Source organism: Melanerpes formicivorus, unplaced genomic scaffold (assembly GCF_026170545.1).
Source record: "Melanerpes formicivorus ecotype bairdi unplaced genomic scaffold, bMelFor1.0.p_v2 SCAF_39, whole genome shotgun sequence".
Lineage (NCBI taxonomy): Eukaryota > Metazoa > Chordata > Aves > Piciformes > Picidae > Melanerpes > Melanerpes formicivorus.
Genome location: NW_027142391.1, coordinates 2,286,950 through 2,306,689, shown reverse-complemented (window position 1 = coordinate 2,306,689; position 19,740 = coordinate 2,286,950). Strand labels below are relative to the sequence as shown.

The 19,740-nt window shown below is 50.3% G+C and overlaps 1 protein-coding gene across 2 annotated transcripts in view; it reads left to right on the top strand.

The window, feature by feature from the left end:
- The first annotated feature begins 10,147 nt into the window (after nucleotides 1-10,147).
- The window catches only part of MIB2 (MIB E3 ubiquitin protein ligase 2), a 45,228-nt gene continuing 35,635 nt past the window's right edge, over nucleotides 10,148-19,740 (top strand). For both annotated transcript variants that reach the window (XM_068158246.1, XM_068158245.1), the window contains exons 1-2: nucleotides 10,148-10,248; nucleotides 10,576-10,709. The gene's annotated coding sequence lies outside the window, so the exon portion shown is untranslated. The remainder of the gene's footprint in view (nucleotides 10,249-10,575; nucleotides 10,710-19,740) is intronic.

The window sequence follows — 19,740 nt, the reverse complement described above, 5'->3', positions numbered from 1 at the left end:
TTTTTTTCAAGCATTTTAAGTGGATTTGGTATGTTTGAGCTGTCTGCCAGAACAAGGGTGAGACTCAGCCTACAGAACTAACAGTCCTGGCTCTGAGTACAGCTTCCAGAAAACATTATCTGCTTTCCTTAATGAATTAACTGATTCTTCCAGACTTACTGCTTGGCTCTACTCTGGAAACCAGAATAGCCCTGATGTGATGCTCCACACAGCCTCTGTCTGCCCTGGGTCAGTTGCACGGAGGAGCAGGGCTGATCTTGTCACTGAGTCACACATCTTCAGTTCAAGAGACTCAGCCAGCCAGCCTCAGTGTCCAGCGGATTCTTTACCCAAATGGCCTGAGGGAGGTTGCTGGATGCTGCAGCATCTCTCCAGGCTGTTTGTCAGGAGCTGGAATGCCTTTTGTCTGCATCTTGAGGACTGAGGGGGCAGCCTGTGGGATGAGGGATTTGAGTCTCAGTTTTGCCTCTGTTCAGCACATTCTTTTTTTTTTCCCCCTCCCCTCCTGCTTTCATTAATTACTTCCTCATGTGTTGGTCCCAGCCTGAGAAACACTGGGAATTTCTGAAGTTTTGACAGAGAGGACTCTGGAAAAGGTTAAAATCCTGCATTAGTGGCTGGCTGGCTGAGAAAGGTTTGCCCAACAAAGTTCCTGCAGAGTAGCACCACTCCTCTATGCTGTAATCAGTTCAGCTGTAGATTTAGCTCCTTATTTCTGCACAGATCTGGGGCCAGATGAACAACACAGCCCCAGCAGAGAGCCAGAGTATTTGCTTCTTGCTCATGCTTTGCCAGTATTTATGTTATGTGGCCTGCTAGTGAAATCCCAATAAACTGAGAGCTGATCCCACTTCCCCTGCAGTCAGTGATAAAATCCTTCACTGGGGTCTTGTTTTTCCACATAAAAAAAACTAAGGGCCCACATCCCTTTCCCATAAAGATGTGAAAATAACAGCAGGGAGCTTGGAGTTCCTTACTCCAGGGGACCTTCCCCCATAACTGAAGTCTCTAAGACTCATGGCACAAAGCTCTGCCTGCAGAGAGTTCCTTCTCCTTGGGCCCACTTTGCATCCGCTGTTTGTCCTGACTAGATCTTTGTGCTCACCTGGCTGGGAGAGATCAGAAGTTCTCTTTGCCAAAGATTTGTATGCACTAGATGAGAAGGGGACACCCTGATGGCTTTTGCAAAGCTCTCTGAAGGTCTGATGCCATCAGGAAGATTGGGAGGAAGAGAGAAGCATCCTGAGCTGAACAACTTGACCATAGGTGGCAGCTCTCTTCAAATCCAACTCAAAATGCTTTGTGCCTCAGGGATTATCTGATCATCTCCCTTTATTTTTTTGCCTGCCCTAATCCAATGGGTGATCACATCTGATGGTAGCTTTGAAACAATAATCTGAGCAAAACAAGCAGTTCCCATGGGAAAGCTCTGGCTGCATTGCACTTGTAAAGAAAATGGCACTTTTTCTCCTGCATGGCATTGCCACAAGTATTAACCATCTGTGCAAATACTGCAGCCCTGGAAAGCTCCAGCCTTTTAATCAGAGCTTTGGATTTCATAGCAGGCATTTAATCGGCTGTGGGAGTATTTTCAGCCAGGTTATGTAAATGCTGTCAAGAAACCAAGTGTCTGAAAAAGATGCATGTAAGGAATGTGCTAGCAGGAGACAGAGGGGAGGCTTTGTTGTTTCAGGGCTGCAGTGCCACAACAAAAACAAACGGAGCAAATTAGCAACGTCCACAGCCCTCTGAAATTGGCTGAGCAGGATGCTGCAGCCCTGCAGCCTTTGTGGGCCTTGCAGGTGCCTCCCAGAGGGACCCACTCCAGGAGTCCAGTGTTTAGGGGTCTTGGGTGAGCAGGAGAAGAGCCTGAGGTGGGAGTTTAGTGTATCAGAGATGACAGGCACAAAGGTTTAAAGAAGAAAGTTGTCTCCAGTGGGCATCTCTCTGTGCATGTGTGTGCCTGGATTCAAGCATTATGGAAGCACCTGCATGTCATGCACCTTCTGGAGGTGTCTGCCCTACCACCCAGAGAAATTCCTGATTGATTCCTTGCAGGAGTGAAAGCTCCCTAAATCAAACAATTCCTAGGGGCAGCTCTCATCTCTGGTCCCTCCAAGGTTAAGGGGTGGGAAAGCTGAACCATTCCTTCCTTCCCATAACAAGAAGTGACAGCTTCTAATTAAGATCCATTAGAGGCTGCCCCAGGGAAGCAGTGGGGACCATTTGTCAGACTGCATTGTTGAAATCACTTTTTGTCTCAGAATGGCATGTTGGCTCAGCTATCTCTCCTAGCTTCCCCAAGCCTACGTGTGTCTGTGTGTTGAGTCATCTCACTGCTGTGCCATGCCTGAAAGTCAGCACAGCAGAGCTCCAGAAACCTTGATGCTCTCACAGCTTTGTCAGACCTTAGATCACAGCCCTGTCAGAGCTTAGGGACAAACTGTGGGCAGAGCCATGGAACCATAGACTCACAGAATTGTTTCAGTTGGAAAAAACTTCTAAGATCATCAAGTCCAATTGTAAGCCCAACACCACCATGGCCATTAAACCATGGCCCCAAGAGCCATGTCCACAGGTTTACTGAACACCTCTGGAGATGGTGACTCCAGCACCTCCCTGGGCAGCCTGTTCCAATCCCTGAGCACTCTTGCAGCAAAGAAATTTTTCCTACTTTCCAACTTAAACCTCCCCTGGCACAATTCCAGGCCACTTCCTCTCGTCCTATCACTAATTACTCACTTTGCCCTCCTTTCAGGGAGTGCAATTAGAGAGAGAATGTGAACTGAGGGAACATAATGAGCATAAGCCCTGACTTTTAGAGGCACAAGGTTCTAGGGTCAATCTCACCATCTAGAAGAGTATTCCATAGAACTGGAGCTGAAGGAGATCTGTGCTTACATCCACATGTCAGCACAGCCAGCAGCAGAAAGCCACTGCTCACCTATGAAGACTGTTGGTAGCTGAACCACTTTGGGTTCCTTTTCAGTTGAGAGCAATGAGAATCGGTTTCAAAGAGACAGGGAAGAAATAAGCAGGGGCAAAGAGCATCTTCTGCACAGAAAATGCCTCACAGTGCAGCTGGAGCCCTGTGACTCCATCACCTGTTTGTTTGCAGTGCCTGCAGCACTCACCAAACAGTTCCAGAGGCAGGCAGTGCCCTTTAATGTGCACAGACTTTAGTGCCTCACCAAGACACAGATTTTCCTCAGAGCCAGGGAACATTCCAGCTCCTGTAGGATGATTTTATATATATCTTTTTTTACCAGGGAGATGCTTCATTGATTCTGAGGTCCACATCTGTTTGCACAACAGTGTCAAGAGGCTCTCAGCTCCCACTCACACTCACTGACTTGTCTGGGAATCCTTCTAAGGTGGTTGTCTTCAGCAGCCTCCTTCCAGGTACACACCTCCAGCTGGCATGGGATGGATATGTTCATGAGTAAGAATTCAATAGGGAGAACAACACAGGGCTATAAAAATGGAAATCAGCTCCTATTCTATATTAACCTGTCAAAAACTCTCTCCATGGCCAACAATCAAGCTGGCACTAAGCTAATTACACAAAGACCTCTGAATTGTTACCTGATTGTATTTCCAGCTCTACGTGTCTGACCAGCCCAGAAGTCCTGAAGTTCATTTGCCTCCCTGAACGCACAGCAGAGGCCACAGTTGGAGATAAAATCTGCAGAAGTGCCTGTTCCACTCATAGATCCTGTGGCTGCAGACACAAACAGCCAATTTGGCATGCAAGCCCTCAGCTCCCCACAAAACTGCGTGTTCTAGCCAGCACTGCCTGCAAACTCAACCTCCAGGAGCAATTACAGTCGCAGAAACTCTGTTTCTTACATAACACTAAATAACAAGCCTCATGGAAAGTGACTCTCCTGGCCCTGTTTACATGATTTAGACAAAGGGGAAATAAAAAGCCCCTTTAGGGTAAACTAAATTCAAGCCCCTCTCCTCCAGATGATGAGAGACTGCTGATGGTTGGTACACTGCCTGTTAGACTTGGTCCTACAGAGCGCTGTCAAACACCCTGAGGAACACAGCACAATCATGCTGATACTTAAGCTTTTTATCTCTGAAACTCTGCCAGTTAGTTCCCTCTCAGTTACTATTGACATGTCCTCCTTGCCTCCAGAGCAGCACAAAGGCACACTGCAGTATCTCCCACTCCTTGCTGCAGTTTGCTCCTACCAGAATTCCTGCCTGGCACAGGGGTGGATAGGAAGGATACCTGTAAGTGAATGCAATCCACCCAACCTCTTTCCCTGGGTACCACCTGGATGGTCAGGCATGGAGGATGGCCTCTTCTGGCAGAGGAAAGAGGGAAGTGGCAAATGTTCTGCATTAAAATGCCTCATTCAACAGCCTGGAAAACTCAGGTGGTCCTACAGAAGCACAGAATAATTTTGGTTGGAAAAGCCCTCTAAGGTCATCAAGCCCAACCATCGACCTAAAATCACCTTGGCCACTAAACCATATCCCCAAAGTGCCAGATCTACACCTTTTTTTATCACCTCTAGGGATGAGGACTCCACCACCTCCCTGGGCAGCCTGTTCCAATGCCTCATCACCCTTTCAGTACAGAAAGTCCTCCTAATATCCAACCTAAACTTCCCCTGGCACAATTTCAGGCCATTTCCTCTTGTTCTGTCACTGGCTATCAGGGAGAGGAGGTGCGAGGTCCTTCTGATGGTTCTCCAAGTGTCTTCAATGGCACTGGGATTTCATAGCCTGGGGTTTCAGCTGCCCCTGGAGCCCATGTTGGCAAAGCTCTCTAAACCTGGGCTTGCAAGGGCCTCTCAGCCCATGCTAAGGACTGGAAGGGTGGAGCTGCTTTGTGCATGTTTAGTTTTTAAAAGTAACACAGTTTTAAGAAAGGATTTGGCAGCATTTCCAGCAGGAGAAGTATTTCATGAGAAGCTTGTGTGTACAGTATACTGAGTGCAGCCAGAGAGGCATAAGGACCTAATTCCCCCTTGGTAGGATGCCAGGCATTCATTTACAGCCACACAGAACTTGACCTCAGGTACATGAGTAAGTTGTTTAAATAATTGCAGCAGCAGGGAAGGAAAAAAAAAAAGCAAAAGGAGGATTAGTTTCCTTGTCTGCTCTGTGACTAGGACCAGATTCATCACTGGTGTAATCCTGCTGATTTCACTGCAGTCACACTTGGGATCACTTTGGGATTTCGAAGGCTACATTAATGCAGCAGGATGCTTGCACTCTCAAGGCTTTCCCAAGCATTAGCATTCTGGTGTGGCAGAAACTCATCCCATCATACAGTGCTGAGAATTTTCAAATAATGAAGAAGCAAAGATGCCTGCTGCCACTGGTGCTGCCTAATTATAGCAGCACAGACAGACTTCCCTTGCAGAATTCCATATGCCATATTAACCCAGCACAATAAATAAACCCTGCTCAAGAAGGGAGGCTGAGGAGGCATTTCTGATTCTGAAATCCTCTAACCCTAAAGTTAGGAAGAGATGAGATAATTGAATGGCAATTTGCCTATTCTGTTGCTTGGTTGGTGGTGGTTTGGTTTTTTTTTTTTCCAGCCAGCTTTTCATCCTGCCTCTAGATGTTGCTTCTGTGGAAGTGGGTGGGGAAGAGGGTAGGGGGGAGAGCTCACTGTTTAGCATCTAAGAGTCTCCTTATTATCATTCCCTAATTTACATTGGATATTAGGAACAATTTCTTCACTGAAAAAGTGGTCAGGGGTTGGAGCAGGCTGTCCAGGGAGTCACCATCCCTGCAGGTGTTCAAGAAACCTGTGGTCATGGCACTTTGGAACATGGTTTAATGGCCATGCAGGGTGGGTCAATGGTTGGACTTGATGATCTTGAAGGTCTTTCACATCCAAAACAATTCCATGATTCTATTAGGCTCCAAAACTCCTCCAGTCTTCCACCTGGCAATATTTGAACACTTAGCAGAAGACCAGATGGAACAGACTGATTCAGTCTTTCATATTTTTGAGTGATGCTCAGCAATGGAGGGAACCTGTCTTAGATACTGTCTAGAGCAGCAACAACAGGGAGAAGAGACTTCAGACAGGCTTCAAACAGCAGAACTGCTGGCACAGGCAATTAGCACCTGCAGGCAACTGGCCACTGCTGAGAGTCACCATCCAGCACCCAGCACTACAGAACCCACAGCTGCTAGGGGCTTTAGAGAACCCCCACCCAGAAATCAGGGGAAAGCTTCCAAGGAGGCAGCACTGGTGCCCTCAAACACTTGCAGATGACTTCTGTGGGGCCAGCTTCAGATCATGTGTCCCCAGGTGGCCCCACTGCAGCACAGCTGACAGACAGGTTTGTGTTTGCTAGCCAGAGGCTGGAGCAGTGCTGGGACTACCTGCAGCTGTTCCAAGCCAACCTCAGCACTCACCACTAGGCTGCTGTTCTACCACACCAAACTCAGTGTTCCCCACACACAGCTGTGACTACCTGGTCCCTGCTCTCCGTCTGTTGGTCATTAACACCACACTCAGGACAAAATGCAGGAAGGTCAGAGTTTGGCACAGCTCAGCTGCTATTTTCTGTTCCTTCCAAGGACAGTGCCTTTCCTCACTGCTGCCCTGCACTCCCTCTAGGAGTCCATATGGTAACAGGGCTCAGGATTACACCACAGAACTGCTGAGCATCTCTCTGACCGTGCCTACACCAGGGTACATGTCTGCCCAGGATTTCTGGAGGGCTACAGAGCATCCTGGCTTGCTTTGGCTTGCTTGCTGACATTGCTGCCACATTCCCAGTGGGACCTCAGTGACCCAGTGCACTGCTTCCTACACAGCAGGGCAGTAGGATCAGGTCCTGATGCAAAGTTGGTGCAGAAAAGAGTGGGATAAGAGGGTAGAGCTCTCTCATCTCATTTTACAGATGAAACGGAGACAGAGGCTGCTTCTTACAGGACTCCAGAGGATTGGGTGGAACTCAGAAGCAGACAACAGTGCTTCTCTGGACACCAGAAGCTGCACAACAGCACAGCTGCAGGTCCCAGGCTGAATTCATGACACCAGGATATTTATTTGCCACTTGCTTTATTGATGGCAGGCTCCATCCAGCATATGCTTTGCAGACATTTGTTAGCAAGTGTTTTAAAGTTCCCCCTGAGCTTTCACATTGATGTATGAAGATCCAAACTGGCTCTAGTACTTTTTATCACACAGACTGGGCTGCAAAAAAAGGCAAGACAGCAAAGGGCTGTCAGCTGAGGGACTCAGCAGACTGTGCAAACACACAGCAGAAGGCTCAGAGGAATAATTCCACTGAATTTGAAAGTTATCAGATTTACACCACTGCAGGTCAAACAAAGCTGGCTCCCTGCTTTGCCTTTTATCAGTCACCCTATTTGCTGTCAAGTTTATTGGATGCAGATGCTGTCCTCAGACACAATCCTTTCCACTTAAACATCTACATCTGTTCTATAGTTGTCATAGCAGCTTTGCCACAGCTCCTGGCTTGTTTTAAATCTCCTGTTGTTCTGACCAGCTCCTGAAAGGGGATCTGAAAGGCTCAGATCTCAGGAAATAGTTTAGCTGTTACAATCTGAAGGATTCACTTGGAGTCGTATTTTTCCCTCAGTGAGACACAGGGGTTCAAAGCCCAGGATAGTTGTTTCTCAGTGCTAACAAATTGTTGGAAAGGAAATAAAGAGGAATCCCCCTTGGGTTTAGATTCCATTAGGCTGTGGTGCCACTTGTTTCAGAGGAGAGACCTGAATGTGGGACCGAACTTCCTCAAAGTTAATTCCCAAAGCTGGGTATTGGATGTAGGTCACTTTCTGTCTTGTTCTGAGGCTCAGCTGAGCTAAAACGCTGCTCATTTTTCTCTGAAAAGTGGAAGCCACACTTCTCCTTCCTGCTCCACGCAGGTCATTGGCCCTGGAGGCAGTGCCACGAGGTGCAAACACAACACCAGCGCACATCTGCACCCTGGGAGCTGGAGGAAGCTGCCATTCCCAGGCTTTGCTGTTGAGAAGAGGTCTCTGAACCTGTCTTTCCCACACACAGACCGAGCAGGCAAAACAGGCACTGCAGGACATAGCTGTGGAAAGTGTCCTTCTGTCTCTGACCTGAAGACACATTTTGGACAACATTTTTATTTAGTGGGTGTATTTTTTTGCGTCCTGTGTATTGATCAATCACCTTCAAAGAACATCCTGAGACTTCTGCTGCTGCTGCTGCTGTTGCCATCACATAGGCAGCTCCCTTCACGGCCCAAGGTGCTGTGTCAGGGAGCTGCAGAATGTTCAGGAGAGCTATTTTGTTAGAAAGAAGGGAAAGGGGAAATAAAAAAAGGCTGGTTAATAGAAATAATTTCAAACTGTTTGGCTGACCCTGAAGTGGCCTTCCACAGCTGATAGAGATGTGTCTGGAGAGGAAAGCTACAGGAAGAATCTGTGAATATTTCTCTGAAGGAGGCTGTGTGAATATTTCTGTGTAACAGTGGCATCCAGTGGGCAAAGGAAGATTCCTGGTAATACGTTTGGAAGGCCAGGACTTGGCGCTGGCTGTACTCTTTGAGGTGTTTCTGTGTTTGTACTACCACAGAAATCGGCAAGCTGAGGGAGGGAGCAGCGCTTAGACCCGCTTAGCGCAGTCCCAAATAGTTAACAGTACTCATCCCCCATCTCCTGGCCAAAGGCTAAAGTGCACTGCAGCTCTGCCCACAGCCCTCTCAGGCTCAAGTCTCCCTTTTTCACGTTCCCGTTTTCACAGTCACCCCAAGGTGTGCATGTGAGTGGTCTGGCCCACACCACCTTTAACACAAGGACAAGAGAGACAGCTTCCTCCTGTTCAGCTTTTATCAAATGGCAATGATAAGCTTGTGTTTGGACAGGTCCTTTGCACCCTGTAGGCATAAAAGTTACAGCAACTGCTGCTGTGCTCTGACACTGCCTCAGAATTTTGGTCTCTTTAGCTTGCGTGAGCCCCAGGCAATCCTGCTGCCTGGTGTCTTTGTTTCCTCCTCGAATTTTAGGGCTCCAGCTCATATTCCTGATGGGGTAGCAGGATGAGGAATGGCACAGGTGGCTTTTTTATAACCTTGCTGTCTCATTCCTGTTGTGAGTGCAGGGCAAATTCTGTGCTGCAGGCCTCCTGGGTTTGGCATGACCACATCGCTCAGTTTGACTGCTGCGGCTGTCCTTCACTATCAACGCAGGTCACTCTTTTAACCCTTGCTCTGCCGTGCCAGTCTACATTAACAGACTAAATATGAACCAAAATTCCAGTCTGCTAGCTCCAACAGAGCCTTGCTTGACTTGCTCCAACAGAGCATGGGGCAGGCAAGAGGCTTTATAACTGTCTCTGACCTCGGTGGGGTGAAGTCAGCAGAGTGCATCAAGTCAATGAGATATACAAGATCCCTATCAAGTGTAGTCCTTATCACCAGGCAGACCACACAAACTTGTTTCCTCTGCCTGTTTGAAGATAAATTCATTATGAAAGTAGCAATACCTTGTGCTTTTAGATTCACACACTCTGGCTAATGCATGGTGGCACACAGGGTACCAATGGTCCCATCAGGCATTATCTGAGCTGGGATCTTGTCTGGTAGGGGCTTCCAGAGCCCTCCTGGCAACCTGCTGCACAAAGACCCAGGGCACCTTGCAAGGAGTTACACCGAACCACCGCATCTCCCTTACAGCTATCCCCAAACCACCCCAGAAGTCCAACACACAAACGTTTAGAGCTGGCATGGATCCTGCATCCCTACACGTCAGCCATTCCCGTGGGTTAAAGCACGAAAAGGCAGAGAAAGCACCAAACGACACCAAATATTTATTACCCCCGGAGCAGAAACCCCGAGCGGGGAGGGCAGGGACAGCATGGACGGGGCGGAGCGGGGGCAAGGCGGGGAGCGGGGGCGAGGCGGGGAGCGGGGGCGAGGCGGGGAGCGGGGGCGAGGCAAGAGGCTGGGACCCGTAACGGAGCCGTCGCAGCCCAACTCGGTCGGGCCTTGCCCCGAAGCCCAGCACCAGCCGGAGGGGCCCCGGGCTGGCCGAGGCCTGGCCCGGGCCGCGGGGGCCTCCCGGGACTTGTAGTCGGCGTCGCCCCACGGGCGGGGAGCGGGGCGGGCCGGGGACTACCTCTCCCAGCATGCCCCGGCGGCTGTCACCGGGCGGCGAGAGGCCTGGGCGGGGCGGGCGGCCCCGGGGGAGCGGGGTCGAGCGGCGCAGCTGCAGCACCCGCGGGGTGGCCGGGCGCGGCCCGGCTCCTCGGCCGCTTCTCCGGGGGTAAGAGGGAGCGTGGCCGGGGCGGCGCGGCCGGGGCTAGAGCTGCTCCGGCGCCGTGCCTGGGTGCCGCCGCCGAACAGGGCCTGGGGCGGTCGGTCCCCGTCGGGGAGCCGGACGGCGGTGCCGGGGGGACGGCGCCGGGGAGCTGCCGCCGGGGAGCTGCCGCCGGGGAGCTGCCGCCTCCGCGCAGGGCTGCGGGGAGCGGGGCGCGGGGCCGGACTCGTGTCTCGTCCGGCGGAGGTGTGGGGCGGCAGGGGAGCCGCCGGCGGCTGGCGGAGGCGGTGGTGCCCACCTGAGGTGCTGCTGGGGCTTTCTCTCCCTCCCTAGGCCGCTGGGCTCGGTCTGCTGCTGGGACTCCTGCCCTGAGAATGAACGAGGGAAGGAGGCAAACGCAGCCCTCGGCTAAGGACAGCGGCTTGCTGAAGGGTGGTTTGAATTCTCCTCCCTCCCTGCTCTCTCAGGTACATGCCTGGGTTCTGTTTTGTCCGTTGTTTTTTTTTTCCCCACCTCGGGCTAAGCTGGGGATAGGTCTGCTGGGGGTTTTCTTTCTGCCGCGTTTGGCCGGGGTCGAGTCCTTGGTGGGGTTTGTCTGCTTGCTCCTGCTCCATTTTCATTCCGTTCCTTCTGGCTGGCGAGTGCTGGCTGCTCTCTAGACGTGCACTCTGGTTTCCTGTTCCGAAACAGGTACTGCAGGTAAGTGCCGAGGTGAGAGCTGAAACGTTGGCAGTGGTTGCTGCTGGGCATTTTGTATGGCTGGGGCATGTGCCATATGCTGAATAGAACTCGAAGCTGAAGCACATGTGGCTTTTTCTCTCCTGGGTTTCTGTGATATTTGCAATTTTCCTGAACTGGAGGGGGAAAAAAAAAAAAAAGGAAAAGATTCATGTAAACAAGGGACAAATTTAAACCCAGAGAAGATGGTACAGCTGCGCTGGAAGCACCACATATGTTTGTTCTGATTTCCCTGCAGACACTCAGCTCCAGAGTTCCCTTTGTGAATGCAACAAATTCTGATTTCTGCCTCCCTGAGAAGCAAGTGAGCTCTGGCTCACCTTCATGGAGGTCACTTCAGCTTGGCTTTAATACTCAACCTCCTCTCTTGTTGGCTGAGAGCCTCATTACATCCTCTGCACCTCTCTGTTTGGCTCAGATGGGATGCTGTTTGTATTTCTCCTCTGTTTGGCAGCTCCTTGGTTTTCTAAAGCTACTCCCTATGACAAAAAGGCTCTTGTTGGGCCTTCTGGGTCCTTCTTCCCCATTTCTTTACCTGTCATAATTGTTCATTCGTGGTTTCAGGGTATTGATAAATGGAATTGGTTGTCTCCTTCCATTTTCACTTGTGTTCAGGGCTTTGTAAGCTGCTTTGCTGGTCACATGCGTGGCTACACGACCACCATGGGCTGATCAGAGCCGTGGCAGAAGCTCATCTCTTGGCTTGCATTTGTGTAGCTGCTTGCAGAGACTGGTCTTGGTTTCCTCTGGCTTTGTTGGGAGTTGAAAGCTTTCTCCAACTTGATAATTAAGCTCTCCTAGGTCATGTTGCCCCTGCCTGCCTGTTCTCATCAAATCTGCTTGCCTTGCTCATCATCTCTGATACAGAACTGCTCCTGGGCTCTGGCAGAATTCAGGGTCATGCTGGATGTGACCATACCACTTGCGACAGTGCCGATCATGCCCTTTCATTTTGAGTGGCTGTTTCCCAGGGATCCAGGAATAGAATGCAAAGTCCTGTGGGCAGACTCTTTGAGTCCTGAGTTGTTTTTCAAGGACTTAAATTCATGGCTTACCAAGGGCATTCATGGAGGGGCTAGGGTCTTGCAGTGCAGTGTGCTGAGAGGGAGATGAGTGTAGCTTTCAGTACACCTTCACTAGACTCACTGGTTGCAGAGGGATGATGGAATGCTCTGCTCTCCTTAAGCATGGAGTGGGAAAGTGGAGTCTCTGGTGTTTGAGAAAGTGGAGTCTCTGGTGTTTGAGAAAGTGGAGTCTCTGGTGTTTGAGAAAGTGGAGTCTCTGGTGTTTTGGGAGACTTAAAGACTATAAGTATTTCTATACTCTCTGTAATGAGAGCTGTAGTGGAACAACTCTTCCAGCATTTAGACTGGCTCTGTGTGGAAGTTGGCATCAACAGGTGTGTGCTTCACCTTAGACCTCAATCCTTGATGTGGACCACGGGGGGAAACTGTTGTTTAACTCCCCTGTGAGCAGCATGGGCCAGGCCATGGAGGACTGAACTTGGAGCTGGGCTATGTGTGTGAGCTTTGTTCTGGGCTCTGCCACCAATCCCACATAGACCTCTGGCTCCCTTTGCCATCTGTAAAGTGGGTGCTTTAAAGTACTCAGTTATCCAGGGCTGAAAGATAACATCTGTACTTCTGAAATGTACAGACTTGCAAGTGAATTGGTGTACGTGCTGACCCTCAAACCTTCTCTGAGTACCAGGGAGGAAGGCAATAGTGAACTCCTCAATGCATTCTGCTCCTACGCAGCTGATGTCTCTGTAGCCAAAGGCACGTCAAGATAGATTAGACTTAAACCTTTTGATCTGTTTTCAGAGCACAGAAAGGTCAAGTTTCAGGCAGAAGGCTGACAGGAGTGCAATGCTGACCGTTCTGAAAGCCAGCAGGGGAAAGCTGGAAGTTGGTAGGATGAGCTATCAAGGCTCATCAGAGATTCAGCAGGTTTTATGCTCCAGCTCGTCCCATGCCAGAGTCTGAAGCAGCTACCTTTCATTTGGAGAATCTGGGGGAAGCTGTGTTCCTAACTCAGCTGATTTGTAATCCTATTGTGTCACCACTGCTGAGGGTACCAGAGGCTAAATACCTGTGAGCAGCCATATCACAGTACTGTGTGTTCTCCAACCATTCCCTAGTCAACCAGCAGGACTTCAATGTTCATTCCTCTCAATTTCATTCTTGGGTTTTTTTTGCTCCTGCAGTCTTCTGATTTTTAATGCCTTGTGGGGGCACTTACCTGTCCATAAAGGCACTTGTGTAAATTAATTGGAGGATTGTGAACTTTGAAGTGATTTAACCTAGGTTTTCCTCATCAATAGGGATTGATAGATTGTATAAAAGATGCATGGACCTGAGCTTTGCCACAGACTCAGTGCCATCAGCTCTGGGCAAGAAGTGTCTTGGGTACAGTTGAAATCTGCTAGCCCAACAGATTTCACACTGTTGGAATATGTTTCTGTGTGGTCCTCCATTGTCAGGTGATTGAAACCAGATCTGGAAGGGTCTTTGATAAGGCCACCTAGTCCATCCTTCTCCACGAGGCTTGATAAATGACACCCAAGCCGTTCCCGGCAGGGATGCTGAGCTGCTGCTTTAAGTAACGGAGGTGTTTTAAGGTTCCCTGCGTGGGCTGCCTTTGATTTCATTAAACTGTTTGGGTTTTGGTTGGTTTGTTTGGGGTTTTTGTGTCGTTTTGTTCTGTTTGTTGTTTAATGTTGTGCCTTTTGTCAGTGCTCTGAATGGGCACAAACTGAGCTGCCAACCAGTGCAAGGGATGCCAGGTGCTTGACTGTTGACCTCTGAAGGCTAATGGCCAGAAAAAGCAATGGGGATTGTTGGCAGGAGGGAGTGGGGGAGTCACTGAATACAATGCTTAGGAGTTTTTGTTTTCTTTATGCCAGGGAGATCTCCCATGGAGCTGTGTGGGGAAGTTAAATACCATTCTTCTGCTTTCATTTCTATGTGAAGTGGGGCAGGAGAAAAAAATTAATTCAAAGGCAGCAAATAATTGTTGGGGGGGGGGGGCAGGGAGGAGAGATTTGTGTTATGAAACAACATCACCTGGTGGTTGTGTGTGATTTGGGGCTCTGTGTGTATTTGTTTTTACTCTAATGCCATGAAAATTCAGCTCTGAAATCTGCTGTTGAGGAAACAGTGGCTTCTCATCAGCCCCAGCTACTGAGCTTTTCGAGGCTGGAGGCAGCAATCTGCAAACTGTCAGGTCCAATTAAAGCAAATGGCTGGAGCTGTTTTTCTCCCTCCTGGAGAGAACACAGTTCATGAAAAGCCAGAAGGAAATTTCATCGTGCTTATGAGCAATTATCCTGTGGGATGCAATAAGGAAGATCCACTAGATGCCCAGTGTGAACTTTCACTTATAATCACTCTTAATTCTCCAGTGGGCAGACACTGATCTCACCCATTTAAAGCCTGAAGTTTGTGTCTTCAGTAGAAGCTGGCAGAGTGAAGTTGTCCTTTTATGTAGGATTTGACTGGTGCTGACTTGTAAATCTGGATTTTGAACATCCCTGACCTGGCAGAAGATATTTCACCTTGCTGTGGGCTAACCCATGCCGGGTAGGCAGTTAACTGCTTGCTCAACTCCACCCCAGTGGGACAGGGAAGAGAACTGGAAGGGTAACAATGAGAAAGCAGAACTTCATCAGGAGTAATGGTGACTTGGGAGAGCAAACAGCAGTTCTTCAAACATCCCCCCCTTGCTGTTTCTTTCCCCCAGCTTTTATTGCTGAGTGTGATGCCATGTCACCTGTCCCTTTGGCCAGTTAGGGTCAGCTGCCCTGGCTGTATTCCCTCCCAAATTCTTGTGCACAGGTGGTTGTTCTCCCCTTGGTCTCTGCCTCTCCCTCAGTCCTTCTACTCCATGCTTTGTGCCTCTCCCTCAGGTAGGGCAGTGTGAGGATCAGAAGAGGCTTTGCTAAGTGCTGTTCAGCAATAGCTCCAACATCAGAGTGACTTTTTGGGTCCCAAATCCCCCAGAGCACCATATGAGCTACTCTGAAGAAAACTCTCTCCCAGCCAAAACCAGCACCCTGTGGTGTAACACAACTTGTTGTTGGAGTTCTGTGACAGCTGTTTGGTTTTGGCTTACTGGTGGTGTTTCCCAAAGGTTGTGTTTGCGTGGCTTAAAGCAAATATTGACCTGCTGTGCAGTCCAGTGCATTTCATGGGGCTAATCCATCAGTTAGCAGGAGGCTGATTCATTAAAAGCACTGTGCTCTGTCTTTGCTCCTGGTGGATCATTGGGATGATGCTGTGGCTTTTTGTTTAACTTATTTTTGTCAGGTAGAAGTAGCAAACTCCCTTTTAGTTCCATAAAACATGGTGACAACACCAGCTTGGGTTGAGGCTATGCAGGTGAGTGCTTGGGTTTTGAAGCAGGTTCACTTTTCTGTGTCTGTTGCCATCACAGGTGGGTTGAGGTTTGAGTCAAGTGAGAAGTGAAGGTTCAAGGCTCAGTTCTGATTTGATAGCTCTGGAAGGCTTTGCATGCTCTCACACCCAGCTGGAAGAAGTCCTCTGATTAGTTTGTTTCTTGGCATTTCAGCCACGTTGAAACTCTGAGGTTTTGAACCCCGTCTGTGATCTAAGTTAAGAAGAGGTCTCTTTGATCTGAGACTTCAGTAGTGGTGGTCCTGGATCTGAGAGCAAACTTCTTGCCTGTTTAGCCTCAAAAGCACAGAGGTCTTCACAGCATTCAGATGCAAACACAAAGGACTCTTGGCCCCAGCATTTGTGCTTAAACCCACAACATTTAGATTTGGTACCAAGGGAGACAGAAGATAACCCTGCAGGGTGTTTTAAATGCCATCTCCCCCTCTGGAAGTGTATGGGATGCTGACCTTCTTGGGCTGTGGAGCCAGTCTCTTCCAAGGGCATTCTCCTTGCAGCCCAGCTGACAGAGGTACTGCCTTTCCCCCTAAGGGACAAGTGGCAGTGCCTGTGCATTTCAGTTTCTTGTTTGCTGTGACGCATTTTCTTCTTCTGGTGATGGCTTTTACAGTATGAAGGCAGCATGGCCTTGAGACTGAGTCACTCCACTGGCATTACTGTAATCTGGTGCTTCTGGCACTGCCATAGAGAGTCTCAGGAGAATCACTGAGTGTTTCTCTGTCAGAATTCTGAATGAGGATCTTGGCTCCTGTCCAGTTATCTCTTGTGCTTTTCCTTGGCTAAGCAGAGCCCATCTTTGACTGTGCTTCATGCAGCTGCTGGCTCTGTTGGCTTTTGTGTCTGCTGAAGCTATTAGGTACTGCCATACTTGGACATAATGAACCTGCAAATGTAAGATGGATAACTTCTCTATAACTTCTTCCATCTTTGGGATCTATTCTGAGGTTGTTAGGAAGCCAGGACGAGGGAGTCAAGCTTCTCAGAAGGGTTTGCACAAAAATACTGTTGCTGACTAGCAATAAATTTGCTGATGCTTCTTTTAGGCTTGCATCCTTTAACAAGGTGGAAGGACAGAGAGGAAGTCAGCATTATCGTCACTGAAAGTATTGCTCCTGCAACCTGAAAGGGAGGGCAAAGCTCTCCTCTCACCATGACAAGTCAGTGCTAGCATACAATTGGTGTAAATGGAATGTAAAATCCACTTCAGGCAAAACAGATCAATGGGCTGGCATTTGTAAAGGAGAAGTGTTGGCTGGAGAGATAAAATGCACTCAATGGGACCATCCTTCAGCATAGCTCCTGGCTGGTTATTTTTAGCATTCCCTCACTCTGTGTCCCTGCATTTCAGGATGTGTGGCTGCTCTTCCACAGAGAAGCTGAAACAACAAGAGATTAATCCCTGAGCATTAATCACCTGCCTCATTCTGTTTATGTAATACAGCCAGCGAGTCAAAAAGGGTTAGTTATTGTCTGTTTGGGGTTTGTTGGTTTTCTGTGCTGGTTTTTTTTCCCCCTGGTCTGCTTTCATTTAGTAGTGAATCCTGTTAGTTAGAGCATGTGCTGCTGTGCTCTCCTGGGGCCTTGCTGTTAGCTGAGGAGGAAAAGAAGTGAAGGGTTAGAGTTTGTTGGCATGAGCTGTGGCAGCTGACTTAGCAGCTCAGAGGTGTTTGAGCTGCTGTCTGTTATTACAGAATACAGCAGCATTTCTTTCTGGTTTGCAGGGAGGGGAAGTGGGGTGGGGAGCAGTGCTTAATTGTGTCGATAAGGGTTGGCCAGGCATTTAGCTACTCCTGCTGGTTTCCCAGGAACACTGCTTGTGGCAGGAGAGGAGGAAAACCCTGGCAAGCCTTATTCTTGTAGGCCAAATGCCCACAGGAGTGGTGTAGAAAGCAGTTCTGCCACAAACCAGCTGCCTAGCTAGAGCAGACTTTCTTAAGCCAGTTGAAGCTGGCTTAATTTAGCCATTACCACCTAACTGGTTTGAATCTCTCTTGTTCCTAGTGTGAGGAGATGTAGCTGGTCCCAACCTGTCCCAGGTCTGGATTGTTATGGCCCTGTTAAATTCTCTTTTCCTAGTCCTTTCAAGGCTTTTTTGATAGCAGAAGCTCATCAGCATTAATTTGCTGTGCTGCTGTTACAGCTTTGGGATGGTGGTGTTGCTTTGGTGGTTGGCCTTGATGGTCTTGGAGGTCTTTTCCAACCTTACTAGTAAGCCAACTCCTAGTTTGTTGCAGGTTAGTTTAATAAACTCAAGCCTGTGTGTAGTTCTTGTGCTGCCTATTCACTGTGTGTACAAGAGGGGGGCTCAGGGCAGGATGAGGGGGGCTCAGAAGACAGGCTGTAAAACTCTTTAAATCCTCTTCCAATTAAAGTAAGCTGCTTTGCTCACTGCTGAGTTGTGCTGAGAAGGCCAAAGTTTAATTCTTTTACTGGTTGCATTGTGTACCATGTGCAAAAGGCCACATGGAAGAGAGGATTTCTAGCTCCAGGGTGGTGTCATGGAGGCAGCGTGTCCACAATATGTGTGGAGTAAACAAACGCTGAGCTTCAGGAAGCGTTGGTCTGCCTGCTTTTGTCAGGCAGAGGACACTGTTTTCTCCTCTTAGTGGTGTTCTCTATTTTTCTGTTCCTGAATGGGAATTTCTGGAGGAAATCTCGAGTCCTGTCAGGGCTGCCCAGACCACCCAGGATTCAGATTTTGCCTTCAGACCCTAGCCCTGCTCCGGTGTACCCAGCTGCATGGTCACGTTCGCACCAGGGCACCTGCCTTCAGCACATGCACGTCAGCTGGAGCCTTAAGGAGGACACAAAACGTGACCCCGAGGGACTTGAGGGTGGCCTGGTGCTGTGGATGTCTGGGCAGGATTCGCGGCGCTTAAAGCGTACAAACAGTGATGCTCCCTGTGGCCCTTCCCCAGGGAGCCTGAGCCAGACGTGTCTGTCTGCAGCTGGCTGGAGAGCGGAGCAGGGAGGCTGCCAGGGCCGGCTGGAGGGAAGAAGGTGGCCAGGTGCAGCTGATTGCAAGGGGCAGGCCCAGGCCCAGGGTGCGCAGCTGTGCTCTGGGGAGGAAACGAGACTTCAGTCGGGGCTCAGGGCTGTCGAAAGGGGCCGGCCTGAGCCGCTGGTTCGGTGGGGAAGCGAGAGGTTTGTCCTCACCGGGGGTTGAGCTTCCTCCTGCGCTCGCCTCTGCAGCTCCCCCGTGCCGCTGCCTGTCGCCAGGGTGCCCTGAGCGTCCTGCGCTCGGCTTCCCGAGCCCGGGCAGGGCGCTGCGGGGCGATGCGGGGCGGCGGGGCCGCGCTCCCGGGGCCTCCCGGGACGGGCAGCGGCTGGCTCCGCCCGGGAGCCGCCCCGCGTGTCCCGCCCGGGCCGCGCTGCCGCCGCCGTGACCGCACCGCAGCGCCGGGGACGGGCCCAGGGCGTCCGCCGGCAAAGCCGAGCCGCCTCGCCAACGGCAGCCCCTTGCCCGAGGAAGCCCCCGGCTGGGAGGCGAGAAGGGCACAGGACCCTCCGGGCGCCGGGGCGGCAGCTCTGCCGGCAGGTACCGGGGGGTGGGAGCGGGGGAGGCCGGGCTGGGGCCGCGGGAGAGGCGGGCGGCGGTGCCGGGAGCTGCCGGGGGTCGGTGGCAGTAGGCCCTTGCTGCTCGAGGAGCTGTCTCGGTACCCTCCAGTCCGATTTCCAGTGGGAGCAGGGCTTCCCCCTGCTTTAACCTGCCTGGACAGGGTCCAGAGGATGGAGGAGTCGTGCCAGGTTTGGGGGTTTGTAGCCTGCTGGTGCTTCGTGTTCCTCGGGAAGCCACCCAAGAGCAAGAGGGTGAAAGTGAGTAGATACTGTGAGCTCTTCCGTAGGTGCTGGGTGCTGCAGGTCTCCGGTTATTACAGATCTAATTATTCACAACGGCAGGCTGTACCCGATGAGGAGGAAGAGTCAGGGAGGTTGAGAATAGTAAGAAATGGGGGATGATGTTATTTTACACAATGCTTAGCATAATAATGACTTATTTTGGGACTTCGAGATTGACACTTGGGAAAGCTGGGCATTTTGGGCTGTGGAAAAGTCCCAGCAATAAAAGTTCTGCTGCAGCCATCTCCATGTGCATTCACGGACTGGCAAGCCCTGGAACAGGCTGCCCGGGGCAGTGGTTGAATCTCCATCCCCTGGAGGGGTTTAAAAGCTGTGTCCTGAGGGACATCTCTGGCTAGCCTGATCTAGTGTGGGGTGTCCCTGCCCATGGCAGGGGGGTTGGAACTGGATGATCCTTGTGGTCCCTTCCAACCCTGACTGGTACTATGATACATGGTTTACTAGCAGACTTGGTTAATGGTTGATCTTGACGGTCTCTTCCAGC